This window comes from Oncorhynchus gorbuscha, linkage group LG19, assembly GCF_021184085.1.
Source record: "Oncorhynchus gorbuscha isolate QuinsamMale2020 ecotype Even-year linkage group LG19, OgorEven_v1.0, whole genome shotgun sequence".
Lineage (NCBI taxonomy): Eukaryota > Metazoa > Chordata > Actinopteri > Salmoniformes > Salmonidae > Oncorhynchus > Oncorhynchus gorbuscha.
This window is the reverse complement of record NC_060191.1, coordinates 25,084,946-25,099,236: the sequence shown is the minus strand read 5'-3', so window position 1 is coordinate 25,099,236 and position 14,291 is coordinate 25,084,946. Positions and strand designations below refer to the sequence as shown.

Genomic DNA, 14,291 nt, shown 5'->3' with positions numbered 1-14,291 from the left:
AAAAGACACCTGTCCACAACCTCAAACAGTCACACTCCAAACTCCACTATGGCCAAGATCAAAGAGCTGTCAAAGGACACCAGAAACAAAATTGTAGACCTGCACCAGGCTGGGAAGACTGAATATGCAATAGGTAAGCAGCTTGGCTTGAAGAAATCAACTGTGGGAGCAATTATTAGGAAATGGAAGACATACAAGACCACTGATAATCTCCCTTGATCTGGGGCTCAACGCAAGATCTCACCCCGTGGGGTCAAAATGATCACAAGAACGGTGAGCAAAAATCCCAGAACCATACGGGGGGACCTAGTGAATGACCTGAAGAGAGCTGGGACCAAAGTAACAAAAGCCTACCATCAGTAACACACTACGCCGCCAGGGACTCAAATCCTGCAGTGCCAGACATGTCCCCCTGCTTAAGCCAGTACATGTTCAGGCCCGTCTGAAGTTTGCTAGAGAGCATTTGGATGATCCATACGAAGATTGGGAGAATGTCATATGGTCAGATGAAACCAAAATATAACTTTTTGGTAAAAACTCAACTCGTCGTGTTTGGAGGACAAAGAATGCTGAGTTGCATCCAAAGAACACCATACCTACTGTGAAGCATGGGGTGAAAACATCATGCTTTGGGGCTGTTTTTCTGCAAAGGGACCAGGACGACTGATCCGTGTAAAATAAATAATGAATGGGGCCATGTATCGTGAGATTTTGAGTGAAAACCTCCTTCCATCAGCAAGGGCATTGAAGATGAAACGTGGCTGGGTCTTTCAGCATGACAATGATCCCAAACACACCGCCGGGGAACGAAGGACTGGCTTCGTAAGAAGCATTTCAAGGTTCTGGAGGGGCCTACCAGTCTCCAGATCTCAACCCCATAGAACATCTTTGGAGAGAGTTGAAAATCTGTGTTGCCCAGCAACAGCCCCAAAACATCACTGCTCTAGAGGAGATCTGCATGGAGGAATGGGCCAAAATACCAGCAACAGTGTGTGAAAACCTTGTGAAGACTTACAGAAAACGTTTGACCTCTGTCATTGCCAACAAAGGGTATATAACAAAGTATTGAGATAAACTTTTGTTATTGACCAAATACTTATTTTCAACCATAATTTGCAAATAAATTCATTAAAAATCCTACAATGTGATTTTCTGGATATTTTTTCTCATTTTTTCTTTCATAGTTGAAGTGTACCTATGATGAACATTACAGGCCTCTCTCATCTTTTTCAGCGGGAGAACTTGCACAATTGGTGGCAGACTAAATACTGTTTTGCCCCACTGTACATCTCACCCACTGGCAAACCTTAAGAGTCTAAATGACTCCAGATATGCTTAGTCCACTAAGCACTCTAATAGCTACAAGATCTCGGTTCGCTGGTCTGCTTCTAACTTTACCCCACGCTGCTCTCCCAGATCGTCCGGCTGATTCATCGACAGTCAGGGCTGAGTGAATTCTCTCCCTGACAGAACAAACAAGGCAATTGCCTGTCAGCCTCTTGATGATTCTACCGGGGAGGAGCGGATTGATTTAGAGAGGGGGAGGGGGGGACAAAATACATGCAGGTTCCTCTCTTTATGACAAAAGTCATCCTTAATTTAGCCAAACAGAACATTTTAAAGGTGTAGTTTCATACTAAAAAGTATTGTCTGTCTTTTTGAGTATACTGAACACGGATTAGGTGGCATAAAGTTTGTTATTGTGTGTGTACAGCTTAATTGGGCCTTGATTGTGTGTGTATTTCATCCTGTGACCACAATGGAATCACAGGTTGCACCTGCAAAAACCTTTAGGCATAGAAACAGTTGGACAGGGTGTTGGTTGCGAGAGCTCTACGACTGGGTCAGTGCCTCAGTGGCAGTGTGACTCACACTTGGCAGCTTGAGCCTGAAGCTCCCTGCTCAAACATAACTTTGCCCAGGCTCTGGAGGCCTCACAAAGTCCTAGGGGGGAATATTTGGCTCCTTTGTCCACTCAGCACTGTCGCCCTACATTCCTTATGCAACACTCAGCATTGAGCCGAGTTTCTTCCACATAGTCTCTCAGGGTAAACACTGGGGCAACATGCTTTAAATTATTCATTCAGGGCTAAAAACAATGACGGTGGAGGAGGTATGTCACAAAGGACCACAGACAGGAGATGTACTCTCTTCTGTGCAACACAGTGGCAAGTATGACAATGCCACACAGCGCAGCAATGCTGGAAGAAGCAAAGAGTGTATGACTTTGGGAAGTCATTATGATGTACTTAGTATCGAACCTAGTTGCATGTAGCCTATATAGTATAGCTATATTGTTTTGAATTGTACTCTGATACTGAACAGTCGGCAGGTATAGAAATTGAATGACTAGAATGGTCATGCCCATCTAGCCATTCTATTTCTATGGGAACAAGTCTCCTCCATATTGACATTGTCGTTCTCAGTCACCTGCCATCTGTCGTACAGTCTACCTCAATCAATCAATCAAATGTATTTATAAAGCCCTTCTTACATCAGCTGATGTCACAAAGTGCCGTACAGAAACCCCGCCTAAAACCCCAAACAGCAAGCAATGCAGGTGTAGACCTGCACGGTGGCTAGGAAAAACTCCCTAGAAAGGCCTAGGAGACACACACCTGGCACAGAGAGACAGACACAGGCAGTGATGAAAATAAGACTGGCATTCGGGCAATCTGCTGCTTACTTCCGCAAATAAGAGAGTCAACAGGGAGGACCAATGCATTATTACCAGAAAAAAAAGAAGGACCCACTCCATGAAGCATAGCGTACAGTATTTGATACACTGCCCGATTTAGCAGGTTTTCCTACTTACAAAGCATGTAGAGGTCGGTATTGTTATCATAGGTACACTTCAACTGTGAGAGATGGAGTCTAAAACAAAAATCCAGAAAATAACATTGTATGATTTTTAAGACCAACCAGCTGAGATGAGACAGATACACAGCGGTCTCCTTTTGAAAGCCTGCCACTGTTAAGTACTGGGCCAGCGAGGTGGATGAGCTTAGTGATATACTCAGAGAGAGAGGAGCCATTGTATGGCACTGGGCCTGCTGCCAAACCCACTGCAATGACCGGGAGAAGAGTCAGAGGGTAAGATATATAGAGAGGGGGAAACAGAAAGAGGGCACAGAGCGAGGGCAGAGATAGGGGGGGAGAAAGAGGGAGAGGGAGAGAGCAAGAGAGAGAGGAAATATAAAAAGGGAGGTATATGGAGAAAGGGAGAGAAACAGAAAGAGGGACAGAGAGAGAACGCGTGCAGAGGATGACAACTAGAATCCCTCATCATAAGGGGAGTTAGTAGGTGGCCAAATTAGATGCACACCACAAACCCCATGTGAAACCAAACAAATAAGTGAAAATAAGTTCAACCAAAACAGAAAGCCTAGCCTACACAGAATAAAAACAGAACTGCATGTCCTGACAGAATAACACTGAGTGAAGGAATCACACAGCTTCCCCATTCGAGAGCAAAAGTAGATGGCAGAGCCCATATATAATTGCGGGTTTGAGACTATTTTGGCTAAAGCCAAATGGGTGAAGTCACTCTCAAGTCTCAACCACCCCAAATTACCACCACCGGGCTTCCTTTTCCTTCCCCCTCTCTCCTCCCTCTTATTCTCTGACAATGTGGGAGCTTGTGATGTCATCCACATGGGACAGTGAGAAATCTGGAACTATAACCCCCCTTTCCACCCTGGCTCCGTCACAGACTTCAGACAAAGACAGACCACATCTCAATGGATCAAACTGACTCACGAGGTGGAGACAAAGTGTCCCGAAGAGACAATATCACAATGCCCCAAAACCAAACTCCTGATGTGCCCTTTTGAGTGGATGAGAAAGTGTTTTCAATCCACTTTAACAATAGCTATGATTGCTTTGCATTTGATCTTTTGATATAAAAAGCAATCCCTGCCTCTCTCAGTGATCTAGTAGCCGGGTTAGAAAATTGCAGTCGTATTGAGCAAAGTTATTCAACTAACGTTGTGAACCCCAGCCAACACATCACACAACCGCAACACTGGTAGGTGAAAAAAATACACTCAACCCCCTTCCCCCCCCCTTCTTACTATTTTACCCTACTTCACATGTACGTGTTACATTCCCTGGGCTAGATATGGCAAGGTAGAATCCAAAGGTCACATTCTTTGACAGACAGGAACTGTGTTGCTCTCATATACCCCTGAGAGAGCATATCATAGCAAACTCATTAACACCTGAGGACTATTGTCATCAGCAACACAATGTGTAGCAGTGCTGAGTGCGACCGCTCTGATAATCTGCGTTGGTATATACACTGTAGAGTCTATGATGTAAATGTGCAAGAAAGCCCGGTCTGCAGGCACAGTGTGTAGGCTGAATACAAATGAAACCTTAGCGTAAGCGAAAGCGTAAGAGTTGGAGGAAATGAGAGGTGTTGTTTTGTGTTGTGCTGCAGGCCAGGGGAGGTTTGGCTAATTAATATTCCATGGTGTTTTGGTGCAGTGGATAGAAACGAGGGACATTATGGACGTGATATTCTGGCTGCCTGCATCCCTGCGCTTCCCAACAACAGAGAAAGGATGGCTGATACAAAGACCAAAGCCCAGCAACCAAATGTTAACACGCTACCTGCAATTTAACTCGCTGTGCTTTTCAAAATGCAAATCCGATATTTGCATAGATGTACTCAATGAATTCCGATATAACCATTACTTGATTTACTGTCGAGTAACCATTCGAATGCTTCCTTCTGGCGTCGCACAGCGACCCAAGTCATCTGAGCGTAAACACGTGTAAAACAACTTCTAAAAAGGGAATGCAATAAGCATGTCATGAGGTAGACACTGCTGTCCAACCGGTGTGTTTCCAAGTGCGAATTGTCTTCGAAATAGCTGTTTCACAATCATTCCGCCACGTTACTACTCGGGGAATAAACTGGAACTTTGTTGAGTGAGCAATAAGCACGTTCTTTGTTTGGTCTCTCTACATTTTGAAGAGACCAAATACAGTACCTTGAAGCACTCCCTTTTCGCCATTACCTTCACAGTACTGTAATGTCTCCCCTGAATCTTTCTACCCGGGGAGAACCTACGGTCAAAACCCATGAGAGAGCCTTTCTCCCTCTTTACAAGGCGGTGACCATTTACATGATTTATAAAACATGTTGCATAAATCAATCCACAGCCACCTCTCTACTCAACACGGAAAATCCCTTTGGCAACAGTATATCATTGAGGGAGACTCGATAAAAAGAGAGAACAAGGCAAGGCATTTACAGTGCAATTCAACGCTCGATAACAGCATTTTACGCGTGCACACACAAACTTAATGTGTTTTCATGCTACTTGGAGTGTTCCTACCACTCCAACAGCCGCCTTGCACAGACCCTGAGAAGTGCCACTAGAATCAGTCTGAATAATGAACACTATGACACTGCAGATTTCCATGTTGACGGGTCACTACTTTCTATCAAACCTGGGTTCAAATACTATTTTAAATCTTTCAAATACTTTGAGAATTTGCTCCAGCCTGCCTGGAGTACACGATAGGCAGTTTTTGTACTCGTTTCGACTATTGTAAAATGGTCCCATTGTGCCAGTCAAGCTCAATCAAACACAGCTAAAGTACTTGAAATGCTTTCGAATAGTATTCGAGCACAGACCTGCAATGGCTATATATAGACAAACAGTGAAAAGCAGAGGGGTGGGCAGGCCAGGCCAGGGCCGAGAGGGTTGGACAGACGAGCATCGGGAATCTGAGGCATGCTGGTCCTGTACACTGGGGCGTCCAGTTCACGCCGTCTGTCTGTGTGTCTGCCCTGTACTCCATGACCTATCTCTCTAGGCCCTCTGTGTCCCCCGTGTCCAGCGTGTGTCAAACCAGTGTCTTATGTGTGTTTTTTCCATGCAAGACACATAAGACAGGAAAGCTACTGTTACACTTACAACCCTTACAAAAACAAACACCGCAGAAGAAATCACACAGGCACGCTCGTACATTACACACAAACAACCATACTCATTGAATTAAATCTTACGTCTCGTCTTATCTTAAATGACATGTTAAGAATCAACGGGCAGCAGAGCAGCTCTAATTTGTCTCACCGTGTCTTCCTGTCGGAGGCAGGGGAGAAGACTGAGGAGTGTTGTGGTTCCAAAATAAGCTATGTAGAGCTCTACGTTAAATAGCCTTTTCCAATCACCTCAATTATTTATGAGATGCTGTCTAAGCCAAGCCTATATCGGCAAGGGACCACAAAAGCTCTCGAGGGAGAGACCAGTGCACAATGTGCATGCTCAGGGCAAGGTAATGCTAATACTATATCGCTGAATGTTCTTTCTTCTTTTTACATTTGCAAACATTTCTACAAACCTGTTTTTACTTTGCCATTATGGGGTATTGTGTGTAGATTGATGATGGGAAAAAACTATTGAAAAAATGTTAGAATAAGGCTGTAACATAACAAAATGTGGGAAAAGTCAAAGGGTCTGAATGCACTGTAGTTAGGGATAAGCTAAGTTAGGGATAAGTCACTAGGCAACAGGATAGATAGTAAACAGCAGCAGCATATGTGATGAGTCAAAAGAGTGCAAAAAGGGTCCGTGCAAATATATAAATAGTTAACCAATAGCTACCCAAACTTTTTAGCAGTCTTATGGCTTGGGGGTAGAGGCTGTTCAAGGTCCTGTTGGTTCCAGACTTGGTGCATCAGTACCACTTGCTGTGCAGTAGCAGAGAGAACAGTCTATTACTTGGGTGGATGGAGTCTTTGACAATTGTTTGGGCCTTTCTCTGACACCGCCTGGTATAGAGGTGATATATACTGGCCGTACGCACTCTACCAATGTTCACTCTAAGCTGCACACGTGCGCAGTAGCCTTGAGGCTGTATCAGCCCACAGAGCAAAGCACGAGATTGAACTTCACTCAACTTTCTAGAGCAGTGGTCGCCAACCGGTCGATCGACAAGGCATTCCTAGTCGATAGCCAAATATTTCTGTAAAAAAACAAACGATAAAGCCTTGTGTTCCTATTCTGTTTTTTCCATCTTGGGCGGTTAGCTGAAGTTGCACCCGATTCAGCTGCCCTTCGTGCTGGGTAGGTGAACTGTTGCCATTTTTAACCATTTCATGTGTCTGAAGGTAAAAACTCTGCCGTCCTTGCGGGCCCGGGGAGCAAATCTAGTGCACTATGGGCCTAACGTTGGTCAATCGGATGGCTCAGATCACCGTGTTTGCAGTAACGTAGCAGGCATAACAGAAAGCTACAGCAAACTTGATACTGTGATATTTCAAAACGTTTAAAACCATGACTAGAGAGAGACTGTCAACGAATACAGCAAAGAGTGAGTTCATTTTTAAGTTCTTACTCAGCACTGTCAACACTTTGTATTCAACACTTTTACCAGCCATAAAATGCTCATTCTTCCTATTTCCACTCAGAGCTACAACAAGCACTGCAGCAGTAATGCATGAGTAGGAACGTGTATCTATAGGCTTGCGTTGTTGTTATTATTAGTGGCTTGGGTCTTTTTTAATATCGATGAGTATTTCACTTTCTCTGTTCATAGGAGTAACAACAACAAAATGATGCGGTGCGACTCGAGTTTTGCCATCAGCTGGAAGACAGTGTCTCTTTTTGGTCTACTGAGGAAAGGGAAAGCATAGGGACGTTAAGAGGCAAACCTTCAGTCTGCTGCTCTCTGCCTCTACTGAGACTGACCATCAGATACAGGCACCATCAGCCCAGTAAAATAAAAATAAAAAGCTAATTATATAAATGTATGCTCACTCAGCTGTGCCTCACAAGTAATACAACCATGGATCTATTACCGGTGTGATCATATAGTCTAACTCAAATTTTGAATTATAATTTAAAAACATGTCCCGAACAACAATGCATTGGAAGGGCAATTCAAGCTAATATGCGGTGATATTGTATTGGGCCTATAGCTTACTGCACAAACCTCATTGCTACAGTACTGTTTTTAATGGGTTAATGTTGCATAGGCTTACGTTTTTTAAGTCATGTTGTAAAAAAAATCTGAGCTATAGATCCCGGCTTGCATTTTGACTCACAAAGTGATCTTGCCCCAGAAATGGTTGTTGACCACTGTTCTAGAGTTTTTCCTGTTAACGCTATCAACGTTTCCCTTTACCTTCGCAATTGTGATTGAATCAACGCAATATTAGCCATTTTCAGTGCAACATACTGAAACAAAACAAACTATGCAATATATTTTGTTGTAAGCAGAAAGCATCGGAGTAGGATTCTATTGCATTGACACGGACTACTCAGCCCGTACTCTACACAGACCGGTGTGACATAAACAATCAGAGCTGCAGTAGGCCTATATGCAAATAGACCATTGCCATATATGGATCTGTGCCATTTACTTAGAACTGGACTGTGTTTACAGCATGAGCGGTAGTGAGTAGATGAGCTTATTTTGAGATCAAAGCAAAAGCTGCATGTAGCAACATATACACATTGACCTTTTTATTGTCTTAAAGGGGCAGTGTAGTATTTTGAGACAGGCTTGAATAAGTTAAGTAGCCAATAGGAAGAGGGTAGCATGAGTTGTCTGAATGTCACGACTTCCGCCGAAGTCAGCCCTTCTCCTTGTTCGGGTGGTGTTCGGCAGTCGACGTCGCCGGCTTTCCAGTCACTACCGATCCATTTTTCTGTTTTGTTTTGTTTTGTCTGATTACACACACACCTGTTTTACATTCCCTCATTATATTCCATATTTAACCATCTGACATACATTTCTGTTCTGTCCATGATTGTTCATGTCGTTAGTGGTTGTGTTTGTGTTAGAGTTGTGTTGTATGTTCCTATTTGGAATTTTGCTTTATTCTTTTAGTAAACTCAGTTGGATTACTCTATACCTGTGTCCTGCGCCTGACTCCGCTTTCACTCTGCACCCAATCGCTGACAGAATCATGGACCATTCAAGTGGAGTCAGCAGGTACAGCCAGCCCTTCTCTCCCAGTAGAGGAGTGCGTTCAGCAGCTAAACCGGCTAGGGACAGCCATGGATCGCGTGTTGCAAACTATGGACAGATGGGAAAGAGGAATCTTTCCTGTCAACGCTACTACATCTCCACCCGCGCCTAAACCTACAGCGATGTCCACCCCTCCGTCGTCAAGTCCCAGTGGGATTCAGCTCTCGCTCCCAAGAGCGTATGACGTATCAGTTACCGGGTGCCAGGGGTTCCTACTCCAGCTGGAGCTCTACCTGGCAGCTGTTTAGCCGGATCCTTCCGGACGCGAGAAAGTGGGCGCTCTCATCTCCTGCATGACTGGAAAAGCCCTGGAGTGGGGTAAAGCCATCTGGGGAAGGGAAGGTTCGACTCTGGATGACTACGAGGACTTCTCCCGCTGCGTCCAGGCAGTTTTTGATCAACCACCTGAAGGGAGAGTGGCGGGAGAGAGATTGTTTCATCTAAGACAGGGGATGAGGAGCGCTCAAGAGTTGGTACTGGACTTCCGAACTCTGGCAGCTGGTGTGGGATGGAGTGAGCGGGCCCTGATCGATCACTACAGGTGTAGTTTACGTGAGCACGTTCGTAGGGAGCTAGCCTGCAGGGACTGCAGGTGAACTTATCTATCCGGCTGGATAACCTGTTGGCCTCCCATGGACGTCTGGATCGGGGTCCGCCCGTTCCATTACCCAGCACATTGGATCCCACATCTATGGAGTTAGGAGGGGCTGCTATGAGGGGGACTGGAGGGGGGACCATTCCCTGCACCAACTGTGGCCGCAGAGGGCACACTTCTGGTTGGTGCTGGGGTGGTTCTCCAGGAAGTCGAGGTAGCAGGCGGTGGGTCATCCCAGGTGAGTAGGCACACAACTCACCCAGAGCCCTCTGTTGCACACATACCTATAGAATTTCCTGAGTTCTCCCCACATTCCCAGCATAAGGCACTAGTAGATTCAGGCACAGCTGGGAACTTTATTGACCGCTCCTTAGCACATAGATTATGGATCCCTATTGTTCCTGTTGATGTTCCCTTCCCTGTACATGCCTTAGATAGTCGTCCTTTGGGTTGAGGCTAATTGGAGAGGTCACAGTGCCCATTGCTATGAGAACGCAGGGGGGTCATGAGGAGAAAATTAGTCTCTTCCTGATCGATTCTCCTGCGTTTCCTGTTGTAATTGAGTCTTCCTTGGTTGGCCTCTCATGATCCTATTATTTCGTGGCAACAGAGAGCTCTCAAGGAATGGTCCTGTCAGTGTTCAGGGAGGTGTGTTGGTGTTTCATTAGGTGTCACTACAGGGGAGAGTCCAAACCAGGTTTCCACCATGCACATTCCCCCCGAATATGCCGATTTGGCACTCGCCTTCTGTCTCAGCGCTCGGGTACACCACTAAAGCTCCGCCCCTGTTCATTCTTATCGAAGAAGCTCAGCCTGGCGGAGCGAAACTATGATGTGGGGGACCGGGAGTTGTTAGCTGTTGTCATGGCTCTGAAAGCGTGGAGACATTGGCTTGAGGGGGCTAGACACCCTTTTCTCATTTGGACTGACCACCGCAATCTGGAGTACATTCGAGCAGCGAAGAGACTGAACCCTCGTCAAGAAAGGTGGGCCATGTTTTTTATCCGTTTTGTTTTCACCCTTTCCTACAAATCAGGTTCCCAGAACGTGAAGGCAGACGCACTGTCCCGGCTGTATGATACAGAGGAGCGGTCCACGGATCCCACTCCCATAATTCCAGCTTCTCGCCTGGTGGCACCGGTGGTATGGGAGGTGGACGCAGACATCGAGCGGGCGTCGCATGCAGAGCCCACTCCCCCTGAGTGTCCAGCTGGGCGTCTGTGCGTTCCGTTTGATGTCCGCGATCGTTTGATCTGTTGGGCTCACACGTCACCCTCCTCTGGTCATCCTGGTATCGCTCGGACGGTGCGCTGCCTTGCTGGGAAGTACTGGTGGCTCACTTTAGCTAAGGACGTGAGGGTGTATGTTTCCTCCTGTTCGGCATGCGCACAGTGCAAGGCACCTAGACACCTGCCCAGAGGGAAATTACAACCCCTTTCCGTTCCACAACAACCATGGTCACACCTATTGGTGGATTTCGTGACGGATCTTCCCCCGTCGCTGGGTAACACCACGATTCTGGTCGTTGTGGATCGGTTTTCTAAGTCCTGCCGCCTTCTTCCTTTGCCCGGGCTCCCTACGACTCTACAGACTGCGGAGGCCTTTTTCACCCACGTATTCCGGCACTACGGGGTGCCTGAGGATATAGTTTCTGATCGGGGTCCCCAATTCACGTCTAGAGTATGGAAGGCGTTTATGGAACGCCTGGGGGAAAGAGTCAACCAGGATGTGGGTAGGTTTCTGCGGTCCTATTGCCAGGACCGGCCGAGGGAGTGGGCGGTTTATATCCCCTGGGCGGAGATGGCCCAAAACTCCCTCCGCCACTCCTCTACCAAACAATCACCATTTCAATGTGTGCTGGGTTATCAGCCGGTCTTGGCACCATGGCATCAGAGCCAGATCGAGGCTCCTGCGGTGGATGAATGGTTTCGGCACTCAGAGGAGACATGGAACGCTGCCCATGTGCGGCTACAACGGGACATCAGGAGGCAAAAGGCGAGTGCTGACCACTACCGGAGTGAGGCGGATCGGGTCTGGCTCTCGACCCGAAACCTGCCCCTTCACCTGCCCTGCCGGAAGCTGGGTCCGCGCTTTGTGGGGCCATTTAAAGTCCTGAGGAGACTGAACAAGGTTTGTTATAGGTTACGACTTCCCCCTGATTATCACATTAACCCCTCATTCCATGTGTCTCTCCTCAGGCCGGTGGTGGCTGGTCCACTCCAGCAGTCTGAGGTGCGAGAGGTTCCTCCGCCCCCCTCTGGACATCGAGGGGGTCCCGGCGTATACCATACGAGCCATCATTGACTCAAGGCCTCGGGATAGGGGCCTTCAGTACCTGGTGGAATGGGAGGGGTACGTGGATGACATCCTAGATCCCTCATTACTACAGGAGTTTCACCGTCTCCACCCGGATCGCCCTGCGTCCCATCCTCCTAGTCGTCCCCGAGGCCGGTGTCGGCACGCTGCTGGAGCCGCACGTCAAGGGGGGTGGGGGGGTACTGTCACGACTTCCGCCGAAGTCGGCCCTTCTCCTTATTTGGGTGGTGTTCGGCGGTCGACGTCACCGGCTTTATAGTCACTACCGATCCATTTTTCTGTTTCGTTTTGTTTTGTCTGATTACACACACCTGTTTTACATTCCCTCATTACATTCCCTATTTAACCATCTGACATACATTTCTGTTCTGCCCCTATTTAACCATCTGACATATATTTCTGTGCTACGTGGTTTTAGTGGGCGCATATCTCTCCAAGTGCATATTGTCACTTCTCCGCACGTTCCTGCTGCGTGACAGAGGTGAAATGGACTGCTGTACCTAATTATTCTATATCGGCATTATCAAAAATGAATCTAAACTTTTTTATATCGTTATTGAGGGAAGTAATTACCTCGATAATTATTGATATTGATTTATCGCCCAGCCCTACTCATCAGACCTTTGTTCAGTGCCTAAAAGAATTAGAGGGAATATTGATCTGTAGCGTCTTGCAGTCGGATGTCAACCAGTTGCCATACCAAGCGGTGATGCAGACAGTCAAGATAATCTCAATGGTGCAGCTGTAGAACTGGATCTGAAGGCCTATGCCGAATCTTTTCAGCCTCCTGAGGGGGATGTGGCATTGTCGTGCCTGTGTAGGTGTATTGTGGACCATGTTAAGTCCTTAGTATGTGGACACCGAGGAACTAGAAGCTCTCAAACCGCTTCACCACAGCCCCGTCAATGTGGACAGAGGTGTGCTCGGCCCTCCGTTTCCTGTAGTCCACGATCAGCTCCTTTGTCTTGCTGACGTTGATGGAGAGGTTGTTGTCCTGGCACCACACTGCCAGGTCACTGACATCCTCCCTATAGGCTGTCTCATCGTCATTGGTGATCAGGCCAACCACCGCCATGTCATCCGCAAACTTAATGATGGTGTTGGAGGGAGGTGTTCAGACCTAGGGTCCTTAGCTTAGTGATGAGCTTGAAGAGCACTACGGTGTTGAACGCTGAGCTATAGTCAATGAACAGTATTCTCACATAGGTGTTCCTTTTGTCCAGGTGGGAGAGGACAGTATGGAGTGCAATAGAGATTGCATCATCTGTGGATCTGTTGGAGCAACCTGCGAATTGGAGTAGGTCCATGGTGTCTGGGATGATGGTGTTGATGTGAGCCATGACCAGCCTTTCAAAACATTTCATAGCTGTGAGTGCTACGGGGCAATGGTCATTTAGACAGGTTACCATGGTGTTCATGGATACAGGGACTATGGTGGTCTGCTTGAAACATGTAGGTTTTACAGACTGGGTCAGGGAGAGGTTGAAAATATCAGTGAAAATAATTTCCAGCTGGTCAGCGCATGCTCTAAGTACGTGTCCTGGTAATACATCTGGCCCCGCTGCCTTCTGAATGTTAACCTGTTTAAAGGTCTACCTCACAACGGCTACAGAGAGTGAGATCACACAGTCATCCGGAACAGCTGGTGCACTAATGCATGGTTCAGTGTTGCTTGCCTCGAAGCGAGCATAGAAGGAATTTAGCTCATCTGGTAGGCTCGCTTCACTGGGCAGCTCGAGGCTGGGTTTCCCTTTGTAATCCATGATAGTTTGCAAGCCTGCCACAGCCGACGAGCATTACAGCTGGCGTAGTTGGATTAGATCTTAGTCCTATATTGACATTTTGACTGTTCGATGGCATGTCGGAGGTCGTAGCGGGATTTCTTATAAGTGCCCGGATTAGTGTCCCGCTCCTTGAAAGTGGCAGCTGTAGCATTTACCTCAGTGCGGATGTCACCTGTAAATCATGGCTTCTGATTGGCTGATTGGGATTTGTACGCATGGTCACTGTTGGGATGACGTCGTCGATGCACTTATTAATGAAGCCGGTGACTGACGTGATAAACTCCTCAATGTTTCCGGAACATATTCCAGTCTGTGCTAGCGAAACAGTCCTGTAGCTTAGCATATGGTTCATCGGACCACTTCCGTATTGAGCGAGTCACAAGTACTTCCTGTTTGAGTTTTTGCTTGTAAGAAGGAATCAGATAGAGTTATGATCAGATTTGCCAAATGGAGGAGGGCAAGAGAGAGATTTGTATGCGTTTCTATGTGTGGAGTAAAGATGATCTAGAGTTTTTTCACCTCTGGTTGCACAGGTGACATGCTGGTAAAAAAAGGTAAAACAGATTTCAGTTAACCTGCATTAAAATCACTGGCCACTAGGGGCG

General features: G+C 46.8%; 1 protein-coding gene across 1 annotated transcript in view; it reads right to left on the bottom strand.

Moving 5' to 3' along the window:
- The window catches only part of LOC124004992 (MAP7 domain-containing protein 1-like), a 73,237-nt gene that overhangs the window by 38,598 nt on the left and 20,348 nt on the right, over positions 1-14,291 (bottom strand). The gene's annotated exons all lie outside the window — the stretch shown is intronic.